Source organism: Panulirus ornatus, chromosome 53 (assembly GCF_036320965.1).
Source record: "Panulirus ornatus isolate Po-2019 chromosome 53, ASM3632096v1, whole genome shotgun sequence".
NCBI lineage: Eukaryota > Metazoa > Arthropoda > Malacostraca > Decapoda > Palinuridae > Panulirus > Panulirus ornatus.
In genome coordinates this window covers 1,398,942-1,411,476 of record NC_092276.1, presented here as the reverse complement: position 1 = coordinate 1,411,476, position 12,535 = coordinate 1,398,942, and the positions used below count along the sequence as shown (strand labels likewise).

At 48.3% G+C, this 12,535-nt stretch overlaps 1 protein-coding gene across 16 annotated transcripts in view; it reads left to right on the top strand.

Annotated features, from left to right (window-relative positions):
* LOC139765155 (uncharacterized) overlaps positions 1-12,535 on the top strand; it is a 346,502-nt gene that overhangs the window by 93,688 nt on the left and 240,279 nt on the right. The window lies entirely within an intron of this gene.

Genomic DNA, 12,535 nt, shown 5'->3' with positions numbered 1-12,535 from the left:
CTTTGAGAATCAGTTAAAGATGGATATAAACCCCAGAGCGACCTGGTATACCCTGTGGTCTTCATCACCTGATATATTCTGAGGCAAGACTCCATCCCCCGCTCATTACACGCGATATACTCGTCTGTGTGGAGTTGGTGACTGGTATACTCGTCTGTGTGGAGTTGGTGACTGGTATACTCGTGTGCGAGGAGTTGGTGACTGGTATACTCGTGTGCGAGGAGTTGATGACTGGTAAACTCGTCTGTGAGGAGTTGATGACTGGTATACTCGTCTGCGAGGAGTTGATGACTGGTATACTCGTGTGCGAGGAGTTGGTGACTGGTATACTCGTGTGCGAGGAGTTGGTGACTGGTATACTCGTCTGTGAGGAGTTGATGACTGGTATACTCGTGTGCGAGGAGTTGATGACTGGTATACTCGTCTGCGAGGAGTTGATGACTGGTATACTCGTGTGCGAGGAGTTGGTGACTGGTATACTCGTGTGCGAGGAGTTGGTGACTGGTATACTCGTGTGCGAGGAGTTGGTGACTGGTATACTCGTCTGCGAGGAGTTGGTGACTGGTATACTCGTCTGCGAGGAGTTGGTGACTGGTATACTCGTCTGTGAGGAGTTGATGACTGGTATACTCGTGTGCGAGGAGTTGGTGACTGGGTATACCATAGTTTCCACTCTCGACCGGCGCCAGTCGACCCGTGAGGGAGTAAAAGGGAGGGAGAGAAGGGAGTAGGTTGTGTTAATAAGGGCGGGAGAATTAGTTCCGAGAATCGCCTACGGCCAGGCAGGCATACAGGAGGGGGAGGCCACAAACCCAACCCCCTTTCTTTACCTCCCTCCAACGGACCCGCCACACCTCACGTTTCTTGCTAACGCCGATCTCGCCCCCAGTTCCGACCAGACTCTGTCCCCCCTCTGTGTAAAGGACGTTATGATCATGGAATAAAAAGGACGAACCCCCAAGATGTTTATATATACCTGACGTAGAGATTTGCTCGTCTGACTTTCTGCCAACAGGACCGTTGCTGAAAGGGTGCCAACAGACGGAGGTCTGTCTGCTGGTGACAACAGTCTCTCTCCGACTGAACTCGTGACCAGGGGGGGGGTGAGGGGGGAGGGGGTGCATTTTAAAGCTGATTGGACCATTGCTTTCCAAACTGCTGCCGATGGAAGTGCTTCCCAATGGCATTCCTACCAACTCAGCGATTGCTGACCCAGTGAACCATCTCTTGCCGGGTGTGTGTGTGTGTGTGTGTGTGTGTCAACCGAACTGCCATTTTCATCGCGCCACGTTGCGAACTGGGCCATGACAGCCAAAATTCTATTCAGCTTGATCGTCATCAACCGACCTACTGGTAATTCGATCGGTAACGACCGAATCGTTGTTAACGAGCGTGTTTTTTTTGGTAGTTCTTTGTCTAACAGGTTGGAATGGCTTGATTAGGTCGCCACTGGAGGAGCTGTTACCGACAAACTGGTCTCCTCTAAGCCACTCACACGTCTGCCCCTTCGATCAGACGGTCGTCTATGCACTAACCACCCGCGTTAACCACCCAATTAAAAAAAAAGTTAATCCTCCTCGTCTGAACTGCCAAATTGGGTTATTCAGCACAGCGAATCTTCCCCTCAACCCTCAGCATAGCTTTCAGTGACTGTAGTGAGGTTTGGTCGTCTGAAGTGGAATTTTAAAAAAAAAAAGTAGGATAGAAAAAAAAAGACGATTGAAATGATTTTGTTTCACAGTTTGTTATTATTATTTTTTTCCCCCGCTCGTGGCTCCACCCTGGCATTCTGACACTTGCTGCTTGTGTTACCAGGTGAGGATGAAGGGTGTGTGTGTGTGTGTGTGTGTGTGGGGGGGGGGGGGGTACTCTAAAGGCTGAACTCTCGAACTTTGCTCAAGCTTTCAGTGATTTGGTACAGTGTTCCACTCCTCCCCCCCTCCCTCCCCATAATGTTGTATAGATCCAATCTACAGAAGAGAAGGGTACCGTCTCTCTCTCTCTCTCTCTCTCTCTCTCTCTCTCTCTCTCTCTCTCTCTCTCTCTCTCTCTCTCTCTCTCATATATATATATATATATATATATATATATATATATATATATATATATATATATATATATATATATATTATTTTTTTTTCTATTATACTTTGTCGCTGTCTCCCGCGTTTGCGAGGTAGCGCAAGGAAACAGACGAAAGAAATGGCCCACCCCCCCCCCCATACACATGTATATACATACGTCCACACACGCAAATATACATACCTACACAGCTTTCCATGGTTTACCCCAGACGCTTCACATGCCTTGATTCAATCCACTGACAGCACGTCAACCCCAGTATACCACATCGCTCCAATTCACTCTATTCCTTGCCCTCCTTTCACCCTCCTGCATGTTCAGGCCCCCATCACACAAAATCTTTTTCACTCCATCTTTCCACCTCCAATTTGGTCTCCCTCTTCTCCTCGTTCCCTCCACCTCCGACACATATATCCTCTTGGTCAATCTTTCCTCACTCATTCTCTCCATGTGCCCAAACCACTTCAAAACACCCTCTTCTGCTCTCTCAACCACGCTCTTTTTATTTCCACACATCTCTCTTACCCTTACGTTACTCACTCGATCAAACCACCTCACACCACACATTGTCCTCAAACATCTCATTTCCAGCACATCCACCCTCCTGCGCACAACTCTATCCATAGCCCACGCCTCGCAACCATACAACATTGTTGGAACCACTATTCCTTCAAACATACCCATTTTTGCTTTCCGAGATAATGTTCTCGACTTCCACACATTCTTCAAGGCCCCCAGAATATATATATATACATATATATATATGTGTGTGTGTGTGTGTATGTGTGTGTGCGTGCGTGTGTGTATTGTCGAGTAAAGTCAATTTTGCATTCTTCTGAAGAATAGATTGCCTGAGGTTCCACGAAGACCAATTCTTAAATACCACTCACTCCTCGTGTGTTAGACCCCCACAGTGATGACTCACTGACATTCAGCACACGTATTGATCAGGATTACATCTAGAAATAGCTTTGCTTGTGATCTAGAAAACTCCCAACGCCATCAAGGTTTTAAGGTCAAACCACACAAACACCTCCTTAGAAAAAAGAAGGTTTTATTTTCCGCTCATGACAGCGCCATCTCGTTAAACAAGTTACCAGTGTTCAGGATCACTGAACTTTTGATATGATTAGGTTAAGGTTGGAGTTGGATGGGTTCTCGTTTTGGGTCAGTTGTTGACGGAGTGCGATGGAAGGAAGGCCACTTCACCCGCAGGCTAAGTCAAGTTTTTCTACTTTTCGTAGACTCTTCCAAACTCTGTCGACAGAACGGCGTCATCTGCTAACAGCAACTGATTCACCTTCCTAGCTCCCTCACCCTCAATATGTATGTTGTTTCCAGCCTTAGGTCTTTACTCAGTGCATAGAATAAACTGCTGAGACATAGAGGGAAAAATTATTTACTTTTACATCTGCAGTCCATACAGGCACTGTAGCCTGCAGTGGCAGCAGAATAAGAAGCAACAGCAGCAGACACAAGAGCAGCAGAAATGTGAACAATGCCAGGAGTCAGCAACAGAGCAGGAGAGGCAACAGTTGGTGCAGCAGCATCATGAATACTGTTGTGCCCTATTAGCAACAGCTGCGCAAGGAGAGGAGGGAGATGAGAGGGGTAAGGAGCAGCAGACCAGGAGCGGTAGAGATGTGAACAGCGGCGAAAGCAGCGTCAGCAGTAACATAAATGCAGCTGCTGTAGGAAAAGAAAATCTGTAAGAGGAAAACGGAGGTTCCATCAGCAGCTACAACACCAGCAACAGCAGCGGGCACTAAGGACAGCTGGAGCAACAACGACATCAGAAGAACAAGGAACAACAGCGGTAGGAACAGGAGGAACAGCTGGAGTGAATACAGCAGCAGAAGTGGGTGGATCAGGAGCGGCACTACCACCACCAGCAGGAGCGGTGGAGTTGGCAGAAAAAGGGCTTCCTCGTCCTCACCACCCCCCCCCAGCTGGGTCTTTGATATCCTTAGCGGACACACCATTAATTTGGAAATCAATCCGGTAGCCTCAAAGGCCCGCTGGCGGTGGGGAGGAGAGAGGAGGCGCCTCCGGCCCCCTGTATGAGCATCCTCCTCGTCGTGTTTCTGACAGTTCCTTACACTGCTGGAGGACGGAGGGGGAAGCCCAACGGCGCGTGTGTTACACCCCAAGTGGGAAAGTCTTCTTCATCGCCTTCTGCAGCCTCGGGAGCCACCGTAGGCTCCCCTTTCCGCCGGGGGTATGTGTGACCCAGATCGAGGCGTGGCTAAGATGGGGGTGTTCACCAGTCGGGTCGACATCTCTCCTGATGCCACCATATCTCCACCTCTCCACCAACACTTCCCCATCACTACCTCCTTGCAGAAGCTTCTCCACCACCGCTAACACCTGCCCCCACCCCAATAGTTCGCCACCGCAGTGACTTTACCAGTGCAGTTCACTGTGTTGGTATATTCAACCTTCGGCCTCTCGGGGTTACCCCACGAGTGAAAAGTCACCCTTCTCGAGGCTGTATCATCGTCTGTGGACGAAAAGGTGTACAGTCTCGTCGAGGAACGCCTCGCTTCAAGCAAAGCCATCATTTCCCTGCTTCTGATCGGAGTGCAACCTTGATGCTGTTGATTTCCCGTAAAATGCAACGTAAGGATTTAGAGATAGACAGTTAATTACGGTATTTCCATACGAACTATTGGTCTTAATCACTTTATTTACGTGACGCAGCTAGAGAGAACAGTGAATGCCCAAGGTACGACGAGTCTTCTACACAATTCACACTGTAAATTACTCTCCATTGATACGCACACATGGTGGGGAAGTTGTTTGTACGTAATGAAGAGCAAAGCTGATTACGGTATACCATCACGAAAGCAAATCAAGCAGATTAGTCAGAGAGTACCGACTGCGCCGAGAACCAGGATGCAAATCGTCAATTGAGTGCTGATCCTCTAATTGATCTGGGATCTCGTCTCAAATGATGGTGGCCATAGATTTGCCAATGACGGACGTCAAGTTAATTGGGTATTAATTTCCGGACTTCGCTTTAGCGTTCTTAGTAATTAGTGGTGTTTCGTGTTACACGAGCAGGCTTTCTGGCCCGTGGAACCCTGCCGCCTTGGAGGGAATGACTGGCCAAGAGGAACAGACAAAGGTTCAGCCACCTCACTCTTGCCTTCTTTCATTGTCCTATGATAAAAGTTATGATGACCTGCTGTTTCATCAACTTCCATTACGTTTCATGCTGACAGCATAACATGGCTGTTTGCGTCAGTATGCTGTAGAATGTTCTCCTCCACTAGCAATGGGTCCGAGTTTGGTTTATCTTTGTTTGATTTCACATTACCTTTGTCAGTACGGTTTTCACGTTTTCTACATAGATTTTGAAGACTCACTTTAAGTTGGTTACTATTTTCTTTAAGTTTCTTAAATGCTGCTTTTGTTTTTCTTTTGGAGAACAGACGTTTTTCTTCATCTCATTGTTCTTCTATTTTGCCTCGGTTCAGGAGAATGCACGTCTGCCATGCAGTGTCATATCGTGTCCCCTGTACAGCTGTAAATGTCTCTCGCTGAACCTTATCTAAGCTACGTCCATACTGTCCTCAGTGCCAGTGTCATAAGCCTTAGCTTTACACCACCAGGGGCACTGCGGAGTTCGCCACCAACACGTCCCCAGGGAGCCGCCTCTCACCCAATCCTCATTATCATTTTTACTGCCGGAACAATTTTCTCCATCACTGCCTCCCTCCTGTTACACCCTCACGGCCGCCTCTAACAGCCTGCTATAACTGCCTTCTCTCTCCCACTCTCTCCTTCCCAATTACCTGCTCATCACTGCCATCATCCTGGCCTCTCCAACCATAGCATTACCCTCCCTGCCACACTCCCTTTCGCTCAGGTTCACCCTCACCTCTGCTTTGTCCCTGTTCTGTTCCCATTACTCTCCCTCTTCATCTCTCTCCCTTCTCCCTACCGCTATCTCCCCTTAACTACTGCTCTCTAATCAATAGCCTCCCAACATGCCTTCACTACCTCGTGTTCCACTTCAAGACTACAGCTTACCTGTAGAAAACATTGAAATCCTTCCTCCCTCTTCCTCCTCCGCCCCCTGAAAAGAATCTTGACCTAGATCATATTCCTCCCCAAGCCATTAGTCATAAAGTTGATCGATCCATCCTCGAATTTGCTCTAATTTCTCTACGAACTTTGTCACTTTTCTCTTTCACCAGTATACTTTTCTTACCCCCTTACCCCCCCTTATCCCCCCCGAGTCTTGAGATCTGGCGAGGCTGTAACATCTCTCTCTGAGAAGGTGAGGATCCTCCCATCCCTGCTAACTGCACACGACCCATGACTCTTACGCGTCGTTCGTAAGTCGTGTGTGACAGTGTCAACACCGCCTTCAGAAGGATCGCTGAAATCTTAGACGTTCGGTGTGACATCTGCTGTAACAACACCAGGGAGTCTCTTGCCTCCTTCTGACGTTTGGGATCCAGCTGTCTTGAAGTCCAATCCCCCTCCTTGTCCCCTCCGTTCCCATCCTTATCTTCATGCAGAGGCCATTCCCATTGTTATCTTCATGCAGAGTCCATTCCCATTGTTATCTTCATGCAGAGTCCATTCCCATTCTTATCTTCATACAGAGTCTATTCCCATCCTTATCTTCATGCAGAGTCTATTCCCGTTCTTATCTTTCAAAAAGGTTTATTCCAAGTCCTGTCTTCTTGCTTCTGGGATCTCTGAAAGCTTCTGACGGTGTTAACGTTATTAGTCTCTTTCTGCTAGATTTCTCCTCACATGACCTTTCCACTTTTCCCCCATTCACCTGGACGAGGTTTCTTCCAGACACGGTGACAGTTCCATGCCCCTTGCCGTCCGTCCTGGAACACATCCTCTTCCTTTTCATGAGCTGATGACCTTCATTCACTCCCCCTCCCTCCTTGCCCCCCAGACCATCCAAACCCACCTGCAGATAACCTCAATGTTTACAGAAGCGTTTTCCACTAATTCTGTTCACCAGTCCTTCAGGCTACCTCTCCTCAGGTCTCTCTGAATAACACGCTTGTTCTCCATTTTGTTCTTCTTGCCACACGGTGAACAAGGAGAGGGAAAACATTTCTCCGCTTCAGAGTTCCGAACATTAACTACATCTCAAAGACAAAGACGTTTCGCACCTCTCTCTCTCTCTCTCTCTCTCTCTCTCTCTCTCTCTCTCTCTCTCTCTCTCTCTCTCTCTCTCTCTCTCTCTCTCTCTCTCTCACAGCCACACTTCCCTCGCATTCTTCCAAAGCAACAATTCCGGTATTTGAACCCCCACAATATCTTTCAATATCTGTACATATCCGGATGTCAGATATTTTTCTAGTATCCAATACTTACGTATCCTCTGTGTATATTTCCTCTAACAGCGAGCTCAAACATCGGACGAAAAATACCTTTCTCTTTCTGAATATTGTTCAGTTGTTAGTCCGCTTAGGCTCCCCCTGACGAAATATTGTTACAGCAGCAGTAGCAGCAGTACGAACAGCAGTAGCATCAGCAGTAGCAGCAATAGAAACAGCAGTACTGGTAGCAGAAGCAGCAGCAATAGAAACAGCAGTAGTAGTAGCAAGAGCAGCAGCAGTAGAAACAGCAGCAGTAACAGCAGTAGAAACAGCAGCAGTAACAGCAATAGAAACAGCAGTAGCGGTAGCAGAAGCAGCAGCAGCAGCAGCAGCACCACTGGTATTAACAGTGTGGGAAATGAGTATCCAGTGGAGCAAACATGCCAGATGAGTGAGGGCTTCGACCCATTTACTGCAAGTGTTCTGATCCCCCTCATTTTCTCCCTTCCCCTGGTCGCTCATGTGATGAGTAAAGGGGATGAACCCAGGCGGTGGTGAGGGAGGGGCGAAATGATGTGCAGGACGATGGTGAGGTGAAGGCTCATGTATGGGGCGAGTGTAGCCATCCCATTGGTTAAGGGGAATGTCCACACTGAAGGGCGTCTCGTTTGGAGGAGAGAGTAATCAGTGAAGACATTGATGTCATATTGAAGGTTGATGTAGTCAAGACATTTAATATTTTATCAGAAGTCTAAACGACCTGGGAAAAGAAAAATAAAAGATGATTAGGAAGAACAATTGCCCCAGCGTGTTAAGAGCCCATGTTGTTCTTCTGTTATTAGACTTCGTACAAGATTCTACGAATGTTATTGTACCAGACAGTGAGGGGTTTGGAGATATTTCCAATAGTCGTGGTTTTTAATCTCCCTCTAATGGAAAACGGGTTTTCACACTGTCCCTACTTGAAATGTACGATCCGTTTTCATTAGGAAATTACTTCAGTTTGAATCATCAACCCACTGCAGTGATGTAATCTAATCATTATATCATCAGTCAATTTTATTGGGTAGCTAAGTTTACCATAACATTCGTTCCAATGTGGGACAGATTAATTCTTTGGCGGGGTTCGAAGATGTCTTTTCTGTATAGTGGAGCAACTCTGTCGTAATTTCTGGACATCTTCCTCCTTGAACGGAAAATTGCCAATAGAATTGCCATTGAAATCATGTTCTGAACTCGTACCGAAAAGCCGTACGTCCCATCCTCACTGCCTCCCAGACGATCCATTCCACTACATGACCTCCCAACCGCACCTCCCCCTCCTCCCTCCCTCCCCTCCAATATCATCCCCTTAGCCGCCTCCAACGCCATTATTCTCCTCCTCCCACAAGCCTGACCATCCATTTAAGACCAACCATCTGTGACCTCTCTTCCATTATTTACCTACACTCTCTCTCTCTCTCTCTCTCTCTCTCTCTCTCTCTCTCTCTCTCTCTCTCTCTCTCTCTCTCTCTCTCTCTCTACTGCCAGCCTGCTTGCTCCACCTCCCTCTCTCTCTCTCTTTCTCGTGCCTGCCTGCGTGCTGGTGGTGGTGAGGTCCCTCCCTTCCTCTGACATTATCCACAGGCTGTTGCCACACTCCTCCCGCCTCTTGCCCTAATCAGAGCCTCCTCTCCAGCGACCCTACACTCCCAACATACTCCCCCTCACTGCTATTGAATTTCTCATCTTTATACTACGAGGTGACAGAAATGGAAATAAAGAATGAATCCTTTGTTTTTATCAGCAGCAAAGGAAGGGAGATGTGAAGAATGTTGTAAATGTATGATATTTGGTAAAATAGAATCTAGGCGGGGTACAGATAGCCATGTCGTGTGTGTGTGTGTGTGTGTGTGTGTGTGTGTGTGTGTGTGTTTAGGATGATTGTGTATCTACGTAAAGGGTTTTTGTGAAGAGAAAGTGGTTGAACATTACGGCAAATTAATCACCTGAAAAACATTATCATTACTGTTTTATATTTTCATTAAGATTCATTCATTACAGTTCAAATTTATGTTTTTGAACGCTTAACCTTTTGATACTTTAGAGGATTATAAATGCCACAGCGCCTTTAGCTCCCTTCCCTTTCTTACGAGAGTCTACCAGCCCAGAAGCGTTCCTGGCTGTGGTCGAAGACGTCCCACATGAGTGTGGAAGGATTGGTCGACCAGTCCATTAGGCACTCACTGCCTCCCTATCCACCTTACCATCCTCTCTGTACAGTTCCCTGTTGCCTAGCCACACTCTATCTCCAGTCTAACCTCTCGCCTTCCGCCTCCACTTCTTCCTATCCAGGGTGGCATCCCAATCCACCCTATCGATCCCTTTCCCTTCATCCCTCCACAGTACACAGTTTCCTGTCCTTAAAACCCACCTCTTGTTCTTCTTCCCTCCCACCTGCCTTCACCACCCAGCGTCGCCCTGAGCTCCCACCAGCCTACCTGCCTCTGTCATTAACTGGTGGTGTGGAGGCGCCTTGTCCAAGGTACTCTTCAGGATGAGTCCTGCCCTCAGCTGCCCCTTAAGTCCATTAACGTCAAGGTTAATGCTCCACTTGGGAGCCTCTCGGCTCCATCATCTCGGGGGGTCAGTGTCTCCCCGAGAGGACTTCAGCATCCTTCAGGGCGGGTGTGTCTCTCAGACAGTGATCCTTCCGTCCTCACAAGACAAGAAGGGTTCCTATGGGGGATGTGCTGCCTGTAGGGAGCGATGCTGTCCTAACGGAGTTGTGATTCTACACCCAGGGGCACAATGCTGCCCCACGGGGACATGCTGCCCCACGGGGACATGCTGCCCCCACGGGGACCTGCTGCCCCCAGGGAGGGATACCGTCCTCAAAGAGCTATGCTAGGCTTAGGGCATCATCCTGCCCTTATAAAAGGACTTGGTCTTTGGCGAGGTGATGCATACCTTGTGCTGGAGGAAGGCTGGGCTATGCTCCCTTTAGGATGCCAGGCCAACCAAAGGGCGTTCGTAGTGCCTACAGGAGACCATGGTATCCTTAAAGGCCCCCCTGAGATAGGCCTTGCAGCCACGGGCAGGTCCTGCTCTATGTCCTTTGCTTTGCTATCCCGTCTCAACCATTATTTCCAGACCACCAAAACAGATAACCTCGTCGCGGACCACCACCAGGTCTCCTGTAATCTGCCCTTCCCATGTATTCCCAAGTACTGGGTCTCACAGCACCCGAATGGGTGTGATTCTTACACCCCGGTGGGTTCACTTTACCATTAGGTGAGAGAGAAGAGAGAGAGAGAGAGAGAGAGAGAGAGAGAGAGAGAGAGAGAGAGAGAGAGAGAGAGAGAGAGAGAGGAGGGTATTTCCTCCCCCACCCAAACACCCACGATGCAACCTGTGTTTTGTTTCTCTTACTGTCCGGAATGACACTGTGTGCGAGGGTCAGCACAATGAGAGGAGGGTTATGGCCATACAGAGAGAGAGAGAGAGAGAGAGAGAGAGAGAGAGAGAGAGAGAGAGAGAGAGAGAGAGAGGGAAACTGCTCAGGACCACTGCAATATCCGGTCCCCCCAGGGGGGAATTTTGGGAGCGCTGGTGAGGTGTGAGGCAGAAAGGTTGATCTGGTGGTGGTGGATATGGTGTATGAGATACCCTTGGCACACTCGGGGGAGTGGAGTGGAGTGGAGTGGAGTGGTGTAGAGTGGTGTGGTGTGGTGCAGACACTGGGGGTCTTGCACTGTGGAGTTGCTGATGGTGAAGGACTGTACTGTCAACATGTTATGGGTAATATGTAATGGGAAGTGTGAGGAGGTTGAGGGTCTTATTGTGTGGAAGGGTTTGGGGTTTTGGGAGGTTTGGGGAAGACTGTAGAGTTATGGATGATGTGGAACTCTGCAGGGTATGAAGATACAGGTGTCGGGTTGTGGAAGTGTGGAAGTGCAAAGATTGTGGGACAGTGGGAGGTGCAGTGTTGTAGGGGGCTGTGAGGTTGTATGTGAAGGATGGGGGATGGTTGTTATGGATGAGAGGTTACAGAAGTCTTGATGTTTTTGAGCATACGGTTGTGATGTATACGAGATTGTTGTAGATGTGGAACGTACACTGTTGTGGAACGTATACGTGTGTTGTGGGTGTGTAATGCTAAGCAGGTTGTAATGTACTATAAGATTTTGGGTTACTGAAAACGTGATGTTGTAAGGGATGTCGCTTGTTGAAGTTGTTGGAGGGTGGAAGTTGTTGAAAATATAGGGTTGGGCCGGTTGTGGGATGTTGATGGCTTGAGGTTATTCAAAAAGTGAGGCAGTGAAGGGTTTGGGTTGTTGAGGACATGAGATGGTAGAGGGTGTGAGGTTGTAAGTGTAGGATTGTGGAAGAGGCTAGGCTCTAGAGGATGTGGATATGCAGGGTTGTAAAAGATGTGAGGTGATAAGGTTATGAGGTTATGAAAGGTGTGCAGTCTACGTGGGTTTAAAAAAGATTGTGTTATTCATTGGGTTGTTTAGGGCGCTGGATTGTCGAAACAGTGCAGGTTACAGGATCGTCTGATACCGTAAGTTTTCGGGAGTTGTGGTTGTAGACTCTCACTGGGAGATACCTACAACCTCGGGTGCCCTTAGCAAGCAAGTACAACTGGCTGGAAGACGACGGGTCCGCTCCCTTAAGCTTCCAGGACGCGTCGGGCATAGGAACCCGTTCCAGCCGCTTGCCATGTCACTCACTCGACATTAAATATTCCTCCGCCCTCTGGGAATTTTTATGAGTCCCCCCTCGGAGCTTGCCAGGGGGATAGTCGTCCTAAATGGTCGTATTTCTCTCAGCTAATACTGAAGTAAATCAAAAGCCAAGAGAGGGAGAATAAGAGGAAGGAGGCCAAGAGTGGATTATTCACTTACTTTTCTCTAAGGTTTAAGCCATCACGCGGGAAACGGCGTCATGATACAATCCGACTTATAGTATATCGTGACTTCGGCGGTAACAAGACACGTAAGGAAGAGCCCTTCGTCAGGAGTTCCCTGGAGACGGACGCCCTTGGTAGGCTGAGTCACGAGGGGAAGCAGGGTAGAGACCATCAAGTCCGTCAGTACGTTATGTATATGGCCAGTGGGTCATCCCTTCCCCTGCTGAAAAACATAGCGCATACATTTTTAGAGAGGAGGAAG